General features: G+C 50.6%; 1 long non-coding RNA gene across 1 annotated transcript in view; it reads left to right on the top strand.

The window, feature by feature from the left end:
• Nucleotides 1-1,137: 1,137 nt before the first annotated feature.
• LOC110306337 overlaps nt 1,138-15,245 on the top strand; it is a 153,550-nt gene continuing 139,442 nt past the window's right edge. Inside the window, exon 1 of the long non-coding RNA XR_003837980.1 lies at nt 1,138-1,689. This is a non-coding gene — a long non-coding RNA (uncharacterized LOC110306337). The remainder of the gene's footprint in view (nt 1,690-15,245) is intronic.

Raw genomic sequence — 15,245 nt, 5'->3', positions numbered from 1 at the left:
ATGTGTGTTTGTGTGTGTATATGTGTGTGTATATATGTGTGTATGTGTGTGTATGTGTGTTTGTGTGTGTGTGTATATGTGTGTGTATATATGTGTGTATGTGTATGTGTGTTTGTGTATGTGTGTGTATGTGTGTGTATGTGTATGTGTGTGTGTATGTGTGTGTATGTGTATGTGTGTGTGTGTGTGTGTGTGTGTGTGTATGTGTGTGTGTGTGCAAATAACTCTATGGTAGGATATGGACTTCTCTGGGTATATACCCAGGAGTAAAATTTTGGGTCATATGGCAGCTCTATTTTCAACTTTTCGAGAACTCTACCAACTGATCTATCTGCACACTGGCTGATTTAACTCCCCTCCCACCAACAGTGAGTAAGGGCTCCTCCCTCTTCCCAGCTTCTCCAATGCGTCCTGACAGACTTGTCGACAATAGTAATCTCACTGGGGTGGGTCGGATCTCATCAGAGTTTTATTTTGCATTTCCTTTATTATCCATCTGAGTTCCCTTTCCTTTCCTTGGCTTTCCCCTTCCCTTTCTCTCTCTCTCTCTCTCTCTCTCTCTCTGTCTATTCAGTTCAGCTGCCCATTTTTGATTGGCAGTTTCACCTCTTTGGTATTTAATGTCTGCGTTTCTTTGCAAATTCTAGATAGTAACCCCTTGTAGCTGGCACAGATCCCCCCTTCTGTGGGCTGTCACTTAACTCTACAGACTCCTTTGCTTTCCAGAGCTTTTTGTTTTCATGCAGCCTTGAATTGATTTATTTACAAGGTGAAAATATGCAATCCAATGTATGATTTTGTCTCCTTTGTCAAAAATTAACTGGTTGTTTAGTATCAGTTGCTTTTGACAGTATTTTATCACAGCAACGGAAAAGAAACTAAGGCAACGAGATAACTTCTAGAAGAAGAGATAAATTCCAGAACAGAATGGAATCTTTCTTCGTTACAAAGTTTGCGAAGGGAGGTAGCTGTGGTGAGTCTACCCTTTGCCAATTGCTCCTTGAGCGGAAGGAGTAAGAAGACAGAACTACAACTCCCAGGATCCACTCGGCCAATCGACCGCTTTACTCCGCCCTCTGGCCGTGCCCACCCGCAAACCCGTCTCTATAAAAAGGCTGGCATGGCCCAACGGCTCACAGAGCCCAGTGGTGGCGCAGAAAGTGTTCACTTCTTCTGTTTCGGGCTGTACGCTGTGGTTCTGCACCTCCAGGGCTTTGCTGCCTGGCGAGCGTCCTCCCTGTACCACAGGATCCTTGCCCGACCTACAAACCCGAGGCTTCTATGGGAGAGTCTGGATTCGCCATAGGGGTTTCTCCTAGCGCGGATTGTGTGTTTGCATTGGCGATGCTCATAGAAGAAAGGCGCAGAGCTGTACGAGGAGGCGGGATGCACGGGTCAGAGCCCTCGGTGGCCTCCGCCCGCTGCTCTTGGCGCCGGGCCGCTCCTGGAGACCGCGCGGCAGCCGCCTGGGAGGCGAAGCGCGTAATCTCCGCGCTACCCACGCGGGGCCGCGGCGCGGTGGCCGCACTTTGGCTTTGGGCGCTGGATGGACAGGGGGGTAAAGGGTTGGGGTTCCCCTAACGTGGATTACTTGGTGCTTATCAACTGGATTTAGAAGACTCTCGACCGGGTCTCCATCATCCGTGGGTTGTCTTTCCATCTCCCAGCCGCTCGCTCTTCCACCTGGAGGTAAGTTTCCCCGCAGTGCGCAGTTGTGGATTTGATTTGCCCTTCTTTAGCGTTGTGTTGGTTTTTGAAGGTTTAAGGATTGGAATTTTCGTTCTAGTTGACGTCTGGGAAATCATTTTCGCAACCCTCAGGTGGACCCTACTAGCTCAGATCTCTGTAGTCAGCGGCTGTTCTGGGCTCATCGTCTTGTCCTTCAGCCTGCAGCATGGATAGGATAAGCCATTGGTTACCCCGCGCCAGGACAGAGAGCGCCTGCCTTCTTGGCACTTGCCTTTTGGCAGGGTTGGTCCTTTGGGACCCTTTGCTTTGCTAGCCATGCCTCTCCAGGAAGCTGCCCATTGCACGCAGCGGGCTGCTGAGGCGCAGTGTTTGCAAGAGGCCACAGGAGGCTGGGTAGCGGTGGGAGCCCTTGGTGGATACTGCATTATTTTCAGGACTGGGCTGCTGTGGAGTTGATGGAGGGATGGGTATATTGGCCACCATGTGAGTACATTTTACCAGGGCAGGAATTTGGTCCAGTGTTTGCACCTACCATCCTCCTCCTCTTGGTGTGACTTGTATGATAAAGAAGACTTTTGCCTTAGGTCTTGAGACATAACTGTAAATCATAGGAGTCGGTGCTCAGTAGGTCTCTCTCCTCCTTGAACTTTTGGGATTGCGTTGTAGTGGGAGGTTGGTACCTGTCACGAGGTTGTCTGAGAGTAGGTGTTTGTTGAGTGAATGATAGAGCTTCCCCACCCTAAATTACACCAGGTTCCTCTGTTTCCTTTTCCCTCCTGGGTTCTCACCCTTAATTCCAGAACTTTCCCCCTGGTCCTGGTTTCCTGGGGACAATTTCCAGATATGGATTTCTTCTCCCCTCCCCCACCGACCCCTGTCAGCAGTCCTGAGGTGTTGTTTTGGAACGTGTGTGTGGTGGTCCATTTCCCACCCAGAACTCCCTCCAACATAGGAAGCAATTCAGCCAGGGACTGGCTTTGGTAAGTGCCCAGGAGCCCTGAGGTCTCAGTCAAGGAGGGCAGGCTAGGCAGCATAGGAAGAAAAAAAATGTTTTAAATGAAGTTTTATGAGTCTTGGCTGTCCTGCAGAAGCTGGGGTCCTGCTGCCCCTGGTTCCATCCAGGTGCTTGTGTATGCCCAGACTGGTTCTGGATGGTTCTCCAGTAAGAAGTGCTGTGTATCTAGCATTGTGGCGACTGGAGGCTTCCTGCCAGGTGCACGTTTCTGTAGTTTCTTGTTGTATGGGGACGGGGAGAATGGGTCCGGGAGAGATCGTCTGTGGGTCCTTGGTCAGTGAGACTGGTTTCAAAGGGCCTCTTCTAGGGTCAGGCTGAGGGTGTACAATCCACAGTATTCATGACTTTGTTTCCTGTTCATGTGCCTCTCCCCCGATCCCCATTTATGACTCTTGTAGCACTACTGAATTCTGCAGCCACCAAGCAATCCTTTGCTTGGCAATCAGTCTACTGTTGGATACTTAGGTATTCCCAAACGTAGCCCCAGCAATCAAATGCCAAGGCAGGGGAGTCCTTTAGTACCTCAGTATTTCTCTGCGCTTGGGAGGACGCATCTCGACCAGTTTCTAGAGATTGTCCTCTGTAAGTCTGTCGATTAAACGTTGGAGAAGCCTTACAAGTGGAAGACATTTCCAAGAGGGTTTAGAGGCAGAGGGCACCACTCATCTCTCACACAGCCTTTCTCTTAGGGAGGGGACACAGAGGCATGGGGCTAAAAACCACGAAAAGGTCACTGAGCCTGCCAGGCCTGCCCACTTCCAAAGAGTCGTTCAACACCTCCAGGACTATTGGCTTGAAATTCTCCTGCAAATTATGCTAGCGACTGTTTCAGTGACCCCGCAGGTCCGTGTTTGCTAGGCAGCAGGATTTAAACTGCTGCCTTTGCTTTAACACTAACCTTTGAATTGAGCACGGATCTAGGTTTATAGGAAAGCGGCAAATACGGCCTCTTCTGTCTCTTTTCCCCAGATTCCCCACATGTTAACATCTGGCACACACCATGGTGCAGTGATCAGGCCCCCGGGCGCCAACAAGGATCTGGGGCTTCTGACCCATGATTCCTATTACCCCATTGGTGTCCCGAGTGGGGCCCAAACTCATCCTGTGTGCTACAAAGCCATCTTGTAAAAATGGAGACTGAGGCAGCACAAGAGGTGGGTGGCTTTTGTTCCCAGAAAGCCTGAAATTGAGAGGCCACCTCCAACTCCCATCCATCCCCACTGACCCATCCTGTCTGACAGCTGCTGAACAGGATCAGGACACCCCACCCTCCACCCCCAAGGACCCCATGGGAGGCCCAGACACCAAATGGAAGAACCATTTCTCCGTCCCCAACTCCATTGAACTTCCATCAGGCATGTTGTTGAGTGAAAATTGGGTTATTAAACCGATCTGTCCCAACACGTTTCTGGAGGCAGGAGATGGATAACATCCGGTGTGCGTGAGAGGAGCCCATGAGCAGCCTGCCCCATGGTTGAGAAGTATGTGGTGCAGTGCTTGCGCAGGTGACTCACAACCCAGGAGTGGCAGGTGTGTCAGGCCCCTGGCGTGCAAACCTCGCCGAGGCCGCATTTCCTGGTCGTAGCTAAAGGGACAGACAGCCTTGCTCTCGCCTCAGAGTGGATTGAGGGAGTAGTGGTTAAGAGAGTCCGTCTTTCTGTAAGAGATTTCCTTCGGGGGCTAGGGGAGCCAGTGTGAAGGACTTTGGGGACGAAGGCCTTCACGTACAAGATCATGTATGAGAAGGTTGATTCTTGGCCTGCTGAAGCCCGTGTGTCGTCTCTCCCCGGCAAAGGTCCTACGGTGACCAAATTCATTTTCTCTTGCTCCAGGAAGCCTCTCTGGCTTCCTCGCCCCATACAGCTCCTCCATACGCCTTATGAGGCGTAGGGCTGCCTGCTTCCGGCATAGCTCTGCTTCTCCAGTGTGGAGTGGCTGGTTGCACAGAGCATTGATGACATCTGTGTGAGGCTCGGCAGTTGGGAGGTCCCTTCAGCCCCAGGAGAGCCTACATCTAGGGTCTGGCTGTTGGACTTGATTTTTCTTTGAGGATCCGGAATGTCCCCACCACCTGTACTGTTTGATTGGTTTTGTTTTGTTTTGTTTTGTTTTGGATAGGGTCTCACTCTGTAGTCCAGGCTGGCCTTGACCTCGAAACAATCCTCCTGCCTCAGCTGCTACACCCTGTCACCCTGTAGTTTGTAGTGGGAGAGATCTCTAGTCTCTGCTCTTCCTCCTGATGCAAGGCATTTCCTGTTCCCAGCCCACAACCTCGAAGGTCATCGCAAAAAGTATTACAGGAGAGGGGCAGGGGCGCAGGATGGGCATGGAGGTGTCTCTCCATCCTTGCTCTTGTCCCTCTCTCTCAGGACTTAGCCTTGAACCCCACCCCCACCAACCCAAGGAACCACAGCTCTTCCTGGATCTACCCGGGTCTGGTTCAGACTGTCCCCAGCCCTCTTCAATGTGCCTTCAGACTGTGGCTTGCTTGAGAATGAACGGCCTGGAGACCTTGCTTAGCCATGTCCCCTGCTTGCCCCACCTTAGTTCTGTTTGGATTTGTCTAGGGCTCAGGAGGCGGCAGGGTGGGCTGTGCTTCTTACGTGCTCACCGGGAGATTATACAGGAGAAGCTCGAAGACAGGGAACAACTGCTTCTTCCTGGCTGCAGACCCCTTTGCTCCACCTCCTCCAGGCAGCCTCTGTGGGCTTAGCTTCTTGTATTCCAGTCTCCTTTGTTCTTGTCATTTGTTGGTATTGGTTCTTTTGTTTGTTTTTTGTTTTTTGCTACTTCTCAAAGTTGTGTGTCCTTTGTCCGTAGATTTGTGTGTCCTTTGTCCGTCGCGAGACGGTTGTGCCGTGGGCGGGAACATAACAGGAAACTCTTTAGTGTAGGAACACATTAGGTCTGCAGTCCTTCTCCCATATGTGCGGCCCTGGAAGCCTGGAAGGTGTCCCCCAACTGGGCTACTTTGCAACAGCATCCACACAGACCACTGTGACCTTGGGTTGTGACCATGTCAACAGCAAGGTTCCCATGGAGTCAGTGGGCATCCTCTGTGCCAAATTATCCTTTTAATGTTAGGACAGGTCCTTCCTGCCGTAGCCCAGGCTGGCCTTGAACATACATCCTCTTGCTTCTGCTTCTTCCCCCGCACCCAGCTAGCAGCCCCGGCTACCGCTGTGGTAGAGCCCAGGGTTCACAAGAGGATTGCATTTGGCCCCCTTGTGAATACCTTCCCTTCAGTCAGGCTGCTGGTTAAGTGTGCTCTGTTCAGAATCCCTCAAGCTTAGCTTCCTAGACTGAGTTTGTGATGCTTCGGGTGGGGTAGGGGGCTGGGGGGGGTCCCATATGATACCATTCCTGTTTGATTCTGTAAGGGGGTAGGAGGTTGGGGGGGGGAGCCCCATACAATACCATTCCTGTTGGATTCTGTGAAAGTCCCAAAGCCCAGAGGAATCCCGCGACCTGCAAGAATGCTGAGGCAGCAGGTTTCCATCCAAGAATCCTTCCTGCGCCGTGAATCATCACCTCCACCTCCCAGATCTGGTTTGTTGCTACAGGTTTTCGCACAGAAGTCTCGAATCCAGGTGCCTTAGTGTGTGGTTAGACAGAAGTGGCTGTGTTTGGAGGACCTGGAGTTCTGCAACCCTAGAAATAGATCAAACCCCTCCGCTCTGTGAGCCCACCCCGCCTTCTGAGCTGCTGAGCTCAGAAGATGCTAATCTTTGGTGTCTCTTGCACATCCATTTCTTTTGCCTAACAAGTGGGCTCCTGGCCTTGTTTACATTGATCAATCCTTTGCCTTCACTGGACTGGGGAGCCTGGGATGGGAGAACTAACCTAGTCTGCCCTCAAGTTCCAGCGGGCATGCCCTGTGAGCCAACTGTAGACGTATTTCCAGTCACTCGACTGTGGGTTTTCCCCCTGCTTCAGGCTGTAAAGACAGTGCCCACAGGATGTGTCCTTAGACACTTCTGCTGTTCCTTTCGTTCCTCTGCATGTGGCCTCTTGTGGTCTTTGGTGTCAGTAAGAAGTCAAGTCAGGAGGGGATCTGCCCTGCTTTACTTATAGAGACAATGGTGTTGGGGGGTGCTGGCTTTTAGGGGTTTCCTCTGTATTCAGAAGGCGCTCAGAATTGTTAGGTGACTGACTGTCGTTGTGTCTGCAGATCTGACTTCTTAACTCATTAAAAAATCCATTATTTTATCATTATAAGATATGCAGAAGGTAAGAATTACGGTCTTTGTCTGTTTTTCTATGTACAGTTGTGGCACTTGGTCTGTGCACTGCTCAGTGGTCACCCAACTTCTGCAGATAGCATTTGCCCTAAGAGAAACTCCATATTGATGAAGCGCTAACTCCCCATTGCCCATCTTCCTGACCCTGGAAACCCATCTACTATCCTATCTGCGACTTTGACTGATTGCTAGTCACTTTAGCACGATGCCCTCACGTTTATCCATGCTGTAGTAACGTGTACCCATTGCTTCTCCTTCCTGAGTCCCAATGTCACCTCCTTCTGCTGAGGCCTTCCGGCCACAGTAAATAATGCTGTTACCGTTCTGGGTGTGTAAATATTCGTCTAGGTTCCTGCTTCTAGTCCTTTGCGTCTGCAAACAAAAGTGGGATGACTGGATCATGTTGTGATTTCATGTTTAATTTTATTTTTTTATTCAAGATCCACCCTGCCTTCCCCTGTAGCTGTACCCTTTTGCCTTGCTAGCCATTGATCACGCACACTTTCTAGTCCACACTGTACACCCCTTTCTCTTCCCCTCCCTCCCTCCCTCCCTCCTGTGCTCTGGGGTGCTTGTAGCCTAGAGGAAGCAACCTCTATTAGGAGTTAAATTCCCCCAAAGAACCCAGGGACAGCAGAGTTGCCCTGCAGTTGTCCGTCTCTGGATGGCGAGGCTCGGTGGCCTAGTGTACTCCTGAAGTCTTACTATGTGGGCTGCAGTTTTCCGGCGCTCTGGTGCCCATGTCCCATCTGACATTACCCTCAGCCTGGTGATAGCCGGCTGTCATCCCACCTGAGGGAGGAGGGCCTTCGGGCACAGACTAGTGCCTCCAAGGCTGTTTACCTAGGCCCAGCAGAAGTCACCTGTCGACCTGAACTCCCAACCTGGCAGAGCTGGGGAAGGAGGTGTTTGGAAAGCGTCTGGTGTGGAGGTGTGGGGACTGGAGGGCGAGGTAGAGCATGGTCTCACTGTTTAGGGGCACTCTGGGGTGAGTCCTCTCTTCCTGCTTGTCCCACAGCCTCAAATTTTCACACAGGAATGAACATTGCTTCAATGGAAACTTTTTACTTTTTACTAATGAGCCCTTTCCTGTACAGCTGGGTGGCCTGTGGTTTAGAGCTTGAGCCCTATAGCAAGGTGTCAGATTTGGGGGCAGAGCCGTGGAGAGCCAGGATCAGGGCTGGGTTCAGGTGATCTCCTTTCTTCTTGTGTTTTCCTGTGCGAGCCCAGAAGGTTCCACCTGTTCTGGGTTGTGATCAGCTAGCCGGTGCCTGCATCCAGTCTCCAGTTGGGACCAGACATTTTCATTGAGTACTGTCATTAGCCCTGGGGCACACACAGGCTGTGCTCATATTCGAGCCTCCCAGCTCTCTGTACCTTACCTTGTGCCTGAGGATGCTGTTCTTTGCCATTTGAGTTTTTAAATTTTTTTCACTTTTAGACTTGGGTGTCAAGAGCTTGTCCTTAGAGCTATTTGGGGATGATGGAAGGAATCAGGCCACACCTCGGAGTTTACCTCCCGTAGCAAATGACTCCCAGTGACCTCTTCCCAGGGTGAACTCTGCCCCCGACCTCTCCTCTTTGGCCTGTCGACAGATACACTTGTTTGTGTGTTAAATTGATTCTCAGGGGATCTGCGGTTTCTGGCAAGCCCACTTTGGCATTCAGGTATTCGGCGGTTAAATTAGATTTCTGAGTGGAAACCAGGGATGTGGTTAACCAGAGACCTGAGCTGGTCTTGGTTTCTCGCCCCACCCTGACCACTGGGCTGTTTGGGCCTTTCCAGGGTTGGTTTTTATCTTTATTTAAGTACCTTTCCTGTATCCTGGCCCTCCCTTCTCCTCTTTGTTGTGAGGGAAACTGGCAACACCCCCCCCCGCGCGCACCTCTTTTCAAACCCTTTCTCTAGACCCTTGTCACCCCAGAAACATGTCTTCTTATAGGCAACAGCTTGGGAAAGATATACCTGTAGGCGCCCATGTGGCTTGCTGGTCACACTGGCCATCTGACGGCATCATTTGAACTTGTAAGACAGACTCAGCCAAGGGGCTTTATCTGCATCACAGACTGTGGTTCAATTAATTGTTGCTTTCCCAGGTGGCATCAGCTTGACACAAGCTGGAGTTATCACAGAGAAAGGAGTGTCAGGTGAGGAAATGTCTCCATGAGATCCAGTTGTAAGGCATTTTCTCAATTAGTGATCAAGGCGGGAGGCCCATTGTGGGTGGTGCCATCCCTGGGCTGGTGATCCTGGGTTCTATAAGAAAGCAAGCTGAGCAAGCCAGGAGAAGCAAGCCAGTAAAGAACATCACTCCATGGCCTCTGCATCAGCTCCTGCTTCCTGACCTGCTTGAGTTCCAGTCCTGACTTCCTTTGGTGATGAACAGCAGCATGGAAGTGTAAGCCGAATAAACCCTTTCCTCCCCAACTTGCTTCTTCTTCATGAATTTGTGCAGGAATAGAAACCCCAACTCAGACAGCTGCCAATCATCTAGGTTCTAGCAGGAAGAACGGGCCAGTCTCTAGTCTTGCCCAGAGATGACTTCTTTTCATTTCCACTGATCTTCATGGTCTTGGGGCTCTTTGGGGACTATTTTTAGGATTGCCAGCTTTAAAGATGGAGTCATAGCTCAACACAGTGTCCTGCCCAGCCAACACCTGTCCATTTCTATGACTGGATCTATCTTGCTAGGTCTCTGGTCTCAAGTCTTTGTTCATAAAAGGAGTGTGTTTACCTGGGTAACAGGCTTTTAGTTGCGGGTTTCAGAGAAACTGGTTTGACTCAGCTTAAAATGATCCTAGGTTTCAAACTGCTGAGTCTGGGGGCTGTGCTTTTCGGGTATTTGCGGGTCTCCTTCCCCCTGATTCTTTACATCTGTATCCAGCTCCCTTGTTAGGTATACCCCTGGTGGGGGCAAGAAGGGCAGCATCTCGGGCCTCCTGACTGCAGATTCCTAGTGTTAACGCTCATTAGGGCAGACCCTGGGCCACCCTCTGTTCCCCATTGCAGCTGTGGCCAGGAGATGGATCACATGATCAACTGAATCTTTAAGGTCACAGGCTTCACACCCTGGCTTCCCAACCCCACTAGGATTCTGCAATGGAAGCAGAAGTAGACAGGGAGAGATGCCCCATGCACACTTGATGTGACCAACGTGGGCATCGGGGCACGACTGAGCACCTGCACACTTTTCGGGTGTGCTTGTTGTGAGCCTGGAGGCACGCTGATGCACACGGAAAGCTGGCTGGTGAACACGCTCTAATAGTGCCTTCCTCTCCTACCTCTGCCAACCCCACAGTCTTGTTTCTGCATGGAGACGTTGCTTTGCTCCACCATGGAGTCAGGAGTTTGACTCGTGGGTTGCTAAATCCAGCCTCGCCATGTGTCGCCTGTGACTGGCTTCTTTTTCCTCTACATCGTTGTCACAGAGAAGCATCCCGGTGCGTTGAATGGCACCCTTTACCTGGGATTTCTTCAAAGAAAAAAAGCAGTTCCCTGACAGAGAGTATCCACAGGCCCTCGCTATTGTCCCCTGTGTGTCCCTTGAGGGAGATGCCTTCTGTCCCTTCCTGGCATTCACAACCAGTAGCCAGGAGCTGGGGCAATGGATTTGGGCAGACTTCTTGCCAGACTCGTGCGTTTGGCAGCTGGCAGGGAAGCTGAGAGCCCAGGGAAGCCAGACATGGAGTCAGCGCAGGCGTCTCGGCACAAGTGGCTGTATTGAGACAGTTCTTTCTCGTTCACACGTTCATGTGCCAACTTGGAAGGAGATCTCCCAGGCGCTCCGCATGAGAGCGGCGGCTTTGATCTCCAGGCTGTGGGGCTGGAGGTGGGGGGACTCACTTGATCCTCACTACACAGGTAGGCTTTGAGAAGCTGTGACTCATGCTCATGGGTTCTGTGAGCCCTTAAAGGAAGCTACACAGCCCTGGGAGGGGCTGTCAGCTGTCCTCATTTACCACTGGGGGTGGGGGGGCATCTCACCATCATGGATAGATTATTTCTGTCTGCAACTTGAGTAGGGGTTGTTTTCTTAAGGGGGGAGGGGGAGAAGAGGGTGTGATTCTTAGGTATTGAAGGTATCTGGGAGGAAAGCAGGTTGTTCCATTTACCAGAAGAGGAAACTGAGGCTCCAGGAGCTTTTGTCACTCGTCTGAGTCACTTGGCTGGTCGGTGACAAAGCCTTTAGCTGCATGCTTGTAGATGTGTATCCTTTTGGAAAGTTCTAGAAGACACAAATCAAATGAATTTGCATCATGTGTCAATGGGTGTAGTTTGTCTTCTTAGAACAGTGTTTCTGGCCTAGTCGGCCATCAATGGAAAGAGAGGCCCATTGGACTTGCAAACTTTATATGCCCCAATATAGGGGAATGCCAGGGCCAAAAGAATGGGAATGGGTGGGTAGGGAAGTGGGGGGCGCTATGGGGGACTTTTGGGATAGCATTGGAAATGTAATTGAGGAAAATATGTAATAAAAATATTAAAAATTAAAAAAAAAAAGAACAGTGTTTCTTTCACCCTCTCAGAGTCCATTGGAAATAGATGACTTTCCCTTCTGTAGCTGAGACAGTATGGCCAGTGTCGAAATAATGGATATACAAGCCACAAGGTTCATTACTGGGTCAACCCATAAGGAGCTCTCATTGGGCACTCCAGGGGTTCGAGGTGTCCCCTCACTTCTATTCCTTCCATTTGTTCTCCCCCTTATCCCTCCCATGGGGCGTGGCATGGTTTGGGGAGCTACCAATAAATGGGAGGCATTGTCAAGCTTGCTGTGACAGAGTCTGGATCAGATGGAGACAGGTCTGTCTTCGCATGGCTTTAATCCCAGCACTCGGGAGGCAGAGGCAGGCGGATTTCTGAGTTCAAGGCCAGCCTAGTCTACAAAGTGAGTTCCTGGACAGCCAGAGCTATACAGAGAAACCCTGTCTGGAAAAACCAAAACAAACAACCCCTCCAAAAAAAAAACCAAAAAAAAAAAAAAAAAAACAAAAAACCAACTAGTATATCCCCACAACACCGTCCTACCCCTGTTTGCTTTAGACAGTGCCCATGCCCAAAGCATGCCTCAGCATTGTGAATGATACGGAAACCCAGTGAATGATATGGAAGCCTGGATTGGTCAAACTGCTGTCCCGTTAGGCATTTACAAAGACGATCCTGAGAGGGTTTTCCCTGCATCCTCAGTTAAGAAGGCTTGTGAGGGTGGGCTGTGTGCTTCCATGGGCTGATGAGGAAGCAGATGGACCTAGTGTCAAGGGGTTCTCAGGGTCAGTCCATGGGGAGAGTGATAATGCTGCTTTTCTGGAACCCAAAGCTTAACTTACAGGGTAGACCTATTGCTTGGGTCCACTCTTTGGATGCTATGCCTAGAACTAGGGGGAGCCATGCAACATCACCTTCTGACAGGTTGCTGAGATGCTCTTCCTTGTCTGAGCTGCACCCCCTTCCTGCCATCATGTAGCTGGTCCTTTGTATAGCATACTCTTTAATTGACGTGGCTGGGAGGGTGGAGAATGGAAGTCCCGGGACCTTGAGGTTGAGGGAAGATTGGGGTTGAAGAAGGCATCGTTCACTGTAGTAGGTGGACTTAAATCCTTCCTTCTACTGATTAAAAAAATATTTAGGTTTTCCTATGTGTGTGTGTGCAGGTGTGTGCAGATGTGTATAGATGATGTGTGTGTAGATTGTGTGTGCGTGCAGATGTGTGCAAATGTGTGCCTGTGTGTATGTGCATATGAAGGTCAGAGGACAGTGTGCAGGTAGTATGTAGATGTGTGTGTGTACATTGTGTGTATAGGTGTGTGTGTGTACCTGCAGATGAGTGTGTGCAGGTGTGTATGTGTGCATGCATATGAAGGTCGGAGGACAACTCTCCTTGCCCCTTGCTTTTGAGGCAGAATTTCTCTTGTTTCTACCACTACACCACTTGTGTGAGCTCACATCCCGTTCTCCTGTCAGTGTGTCTGTCGCTGTAGGAGTGTTGGGGTTACAGAGAAACACCACAGCATCCGGCTTTCTACCTGGGTTCCTGGCATCAAACTCTGATCACTGGGTTTGGGCAGCCAGTGCAGCCATCTGAACCATCTCCCCAGCCCCTACCACCCCGACCTTAGACATTCTGTGATTTGAAAAAGTCAGCTCCGTGGTTCTCTCTGCTTGGACCGGGGCACATCTGTGCTCTCATGTTGCTGGATTTAATTGGGGGAAGAAAGTTTTCATTTTCTAACTAGAAGGCCCAATTCCCTCTGGGGTTTTTCTCTAGGAAGTGTAGAATTTGGGCTGTGGTTTCCATGGGCTTTGGTGAGGTGACTTGTGTAAAGGCAGTGTGTGGACTTCAGTATGGAAGGTAGGTGAGACGAATAGCCAGCCTGGGGATGTGTCGGCTTGAGTGGCTGGGGTGAGGTGTGGGGGGAGGAAGCCAGGTGGCACCTTCTAGCTCATAAGTGTTGGGGGTCTGCAGTGGCTAGCGCCAGCCCAGGACCTTGCCTGGGTCCTTCCTCTGCTACATCTCCCGCCTCCTCTTTATCCATTAAGTTAGTGAGTCTCAGCAATGACGGTGAACTGGAGGCCGATATTTTCATCCAAGGACCAGGATAAACTCATCCAGGATTGGCTTTTTATTTTTGCAAAGTTTTCTTTGGCACCCAGAATTCCTCTTCTTGATGGCCTGTAGCCGTGTGTACCACCGCCACCACCACCACCACCACCACTGTTTCATGTGCCTTGGCTCCTCTCTTTCATGGAACCATAGGTATGTGTTCTCTGGTTTTGTTGCTGCCCGATGCATCCAACTGCAAAAGCTGCTCCATTGATTTTCCACATAGGATGCTGGTCCATGTGGCTGGTCCCAGAATCCTCAGGCTTCTATCCTCCATGTTTTGTTTCTATCTACAAAGTCCTGGTCAGCCCTGGTCCCAGCCCTGTCCTTTGCTGTGACATCACAGCATAGCCTTGGGCTGCTTTATCTTCTCAGAACCTGGTGACTCTATCTATGCCTCTTTGGTTAGCGTGGACATTGAAGGTGTCTCTGCTTTCCTTAGCTGCTTCCTGCAGGCCACGGACAAGGCTGGGGATTGCTGGGGCTGATCCGAGTGGACACCTCACTCCAGGAAGACCCACGTCAACAGAGTGAAAATACAGAACAACCGCTCGGGAACACTGTTTATTTAAAGATTTAGTGGGTACCGCGTCCATCCTTTCCCTGGGTGGATATTTGAACTCTTGTGGCCTTTGGAGGGTGCCTGCTTAAGACAAGGTAACCAAGGTTCCCCTCCTTGCAAGAAAGACTTTTTTTTTTCTGGTGTGCTGGTAGCTCACATCCTGGATTTGGGACGCAGATCTTGTGCTGACAGGAGACCCGGATGCCAGGAGAATTCTGCTCTGTGAAGCTGCTAAGGCCCAGCCATTCATTCAGTTGCTCCTGAGGCATAGAGAGGCCTTGTTACAGCCTGGATTGTTCTGGCCATGAGAAGGACTGCCGTTCCTCCCCCTTTTCCCTCCAACTTCCCTCCCCTCCCCTTAGGAAAAACTTCACCCCCCCCCCTTCAACATCCCTGTCTTTAAGAATTCCCTCCATTGTAGCCCTGGGACAGAGACCCTTCTGTGAGCGTGCTGGAGGCCTGTCCTGGGGACACCCCGCCCCCCCTATTAAAAGCACATTGGAACAAGCTCCCTATTCTCCTCTGGAGAGGGTCCCTCTGTCCCAGGCCAAGGGACTCTTAAGGGACCGCTTATCCTGGGACATTCAGTTTACAAAGACTCCTGCAATGTCAGATAAACTCTCTCAGCCAGCAGAGGGAGGGGGGACAGGAGGAGCACAAAACCCCCTTTATTTTCACCCCTGCAGGGAGACCAATAAAGACTTTGTGCTGGAGAGCAGGGGTCTGAGCAAACAGAAGACGGGGGTCTGCACCAGCTTTGATGGGAAGAGCCTTGTGGGTTATTATCATTGCAGTTTGGGGGGAGTGTTGGCATGGGATGGTCAGCTGCAAGTTTCTCATCAGGTAACTCATCCTGATCCTGAAGTCCTCCCTCCCCCTCTCTGGAAACTAAAAAAAAAAAAAAAAAAAAACCTTTGGCAAGTTATCTTTGCTGGCCAAGGAGAAATCCCAAAGTGAAGTGGTTATATTTTTATTTTGTCCCCTATTATTTGGCTAGGGAAAACCTCCCAGTTCAGTAGACTGGGCACCAGCTGTGTAGCTCTGTATGTATTTTAGAAGAGACTTTTGGTGGCTCACTGGGGAGGGTGACCATCTATGAGTGCCGTGTGTGTGTGTGTGTGTGTGTGTGTGTGTGT

Source organism: Mus caroli, chromosome 11 (genome assembly GCF_900094665.2).
Source record: "Mus caroli chromosome 11, CAROLI_EIJ_v1.1, whole genome shotgun sequence".
Taxonomy (NCBI): Eukaryota; Metazoa; Chordata; class Mammalia; order Rodentia; family Muridae; genus Mus; species Mus caroli.
This window is presented reverse-complemented; position numbering and strand designations above follow the sequence as displayed.